Consider the following 2,886-nt stretch of genomic DNA (forward strand, 5'->3'; position numbering starts at 1 on the left):
TATATATATATATATATATTTCATGCATGGTACATTATTATATTTTGGGTTAAGTACTGAAATCATCCCTAAGGTATGGGGTGAAAATCAAAATCGTCCCCGACCTTTTTTTGTTATTAAAATCATTCCAAACGTTACAAAACGTTATAAAATCCTCATTTTTTACTTTAATTTCATTTTCTTGACCAAATTACCCTTAAAATTAATAAAAATAAAATTAAAAAAAAAAACCCAACCCCCATCCTGTCTCCGTATCTCTCCCTCTCTTCCCTTTCATCTCCTTCTTCCTACCCCTCTTCGGAACTCTCCCTCCCAACCACAACCCCAATTCTTCCTCTCTCTCTTTCCGCCACCGTATCATCTCCGCTCCCACTTCCTTCTCCACCTTCTTCTCCCTTTCTATCACCGACCTCAATCCTTACCCCTCAACGACAACCATGTCCTCTGACTCTTCTTCGGCGCCGACTCCTTCTCCGTCGCGCTCTTTCTCTCGCAGCGCTGGCATGCGTTCTTCCTCTCACAGCGCCACGCCTCCGTTCTGCCTCCTGCAGTGTTGCGCCTCCATTCTGCCTTCTTGCCGTATCGCTGCTCCTTCCAGATTCAAATATATTCTTCTTCCTGTTCTGCTTCTCTGATTCTCTGTTTTGCTTCTTGGAGCTCACCACTTTTCATGGGGATCAATGCGGGTAGGAGGAGTGAGGTCAGTTGTTGCTGGTTGGGAAGGTGGAGAGCAGAGGGTGGTGAATCGATAGAAGCGTCTTCGAGTTTGTCGTCTTCAGCCTCGAATCCCTCTTCTTTTTGTTCTTCCTTTTTTTTATTTTTTTCTGAAGAACATAAACTGATAAATATCATTTTTTTAATTTTTTAATTTCTGTTGCTGTTGAATTTGGATATGAAATTGCAGTTGATGATTGCTGAATTATTGTTAAATTTAATATTTTTGTTGATTTATTTTGTGGATGTTGTTGATGTTGTTCATTTTGTTGTTGCTGTTGCTAAATGTGTGTTAATGTTGCTGAATTTGTTGGTTAATTTATTGTTGCTGTTGCTGAATTTAGTTTGTGGGTGGGTGATAGTGATTTAGAGAGAAGGAAAGTGTGATAGTTATGGAGGCAGTGGTGATGGCCACGAGAAAAAGAAGAGGGAGAGGGAGAGAGTTGCCTAAGGATGATGAAGATGATGCAGAAGTTATGGACAAAAGGTGATAAGGATGATGAAGATGATGCAGAACATGATGCGTAGGTGTGATAGTGAGGGAGTTACGGGAGGGGAAAAGGAGAGGGGGAGTTTATTAAAATGGAAAATGACAATTTTATAACGTTTTGTAATGTTGAGAATGATTTTAATAACAAAAAAAAGTTGGGGACGATTTTGATTTTCACCCCAAACCTTAGGGACGATTTCAGTATTTAACCCTTATATTTTTATTGTTGTGTTCTTGAAAATTTGTGGTCCTTTCAACTATTTGTAAATTTCTATTGATACAATATTGCTTAGAGTGCTTGAGAAATGAACCCTAGCTGTTTTTAGGGTCAGAAAGCCATGTCAACTCAATGATATTATGCACCCACATCACACTCCAGATTCACGCAACCCAATATTTTTTCTTAGAAAAATGATTTATTATTTAAGTTGTGAATTATTGGTAGGGTTGCATATGGATCGGATATTGCCTAAAATTCTATCCGATCCGCATTGCACTCATCGGATCGGATCGGATACGATATCCGTAATTTTTCAGGCCAGATCCGATCCGATCCGCAAGTATGCAGATCGGATCGGATCGAATATCGGGTATATCCGCATAATTAAAAAAAATGTTTTTAAATTTCATTTGGCTATTTTTACAAAAAAAAAATTCATTTTTCACCTGTTTAAGCATATTTAATTCTAAAATATTATCAATAAAAGTTCTCTTGAATAACAAACAAAATAATAACACAAGATTTAAGTTTAATTATTCTAAGTCGAAGTACAACAAAAAAAATAAAAAACAAGATATCATAAAATTCATATCACATTAGGGTTTATTTTCTTAAACTATGCTATTTATATGTGACGTGCAGATATACGAATTTACGGATCGAATCTGCAGATATCACTGCCAAATCTGCAATCCAATCCTACCATAGTGTGGATCGGATAATATCCATAAAATTCGAATCGAATGCAGATAATTACCGCAGATATATATGCAGATATTATCCGATCCATGTGCAATCCTAATTATTGGAAGAAGAATGCCATCGATGGCATCATTTGGACGAACAACTGTTTTATATTATTGTTTAGGAAAATTATCCCATATACCGTGTATGACAATGAAATATGATATTACTTAGTGCGAATAAGTTGTGAGTTATAATTTATCTTAAAGTGAGGTTTAAAATTATTAAAATGATCTCAAAAATAACATTGAAAAATCAAATTTAGATAGTTGAATTAAGAACATATAATGGGACTACAAAAGGTGGCCGTTTTTAAGTGTGCTTTGCAATTTCTCTCTAATTGTTAGATAAATTTTTAAAATATCTCATTGTCATCATAATTTTTTTTTACTTGATGGATTTTTATCATTTATTTATAAATTAATTATTTTTATATTTATTTATTTAGACATAAATATATCTTTCTTAATTTAACTGCATGTCTTTTTTGTTTTCCTACAAACCCCTTATTGTTTATCCATTGTTAACTTTTATGTTATTACTTGATCATTTCTGTTTAAGAAACTATCCACTATCTTATACTATAATTTTGTTAATAAGAATAATGACATTAGTTTTTTCTCACGTTTTGTTATTAATTATTAGGAAGGAATCATAAATAAATTTATTTTTTTAATGAATGTTAGATAATTTTATTTTTATAGTGAAATTTGAAATT

Source organism: Arachis ipaensis, chromosome B02 (genome assembly GCF_000816755.2).
Source record: "Arachis ipaensis cultivar K30076 chromosome B02, Araip1.1, whole genome shotgun sequence".
Taxonomy (NCBI): Eukaryota; Viridiplantae; Streptophyta; class Magnoliopsida; order Fabales; family Fabaceae; genus Arachis; species Arachis ipaensis.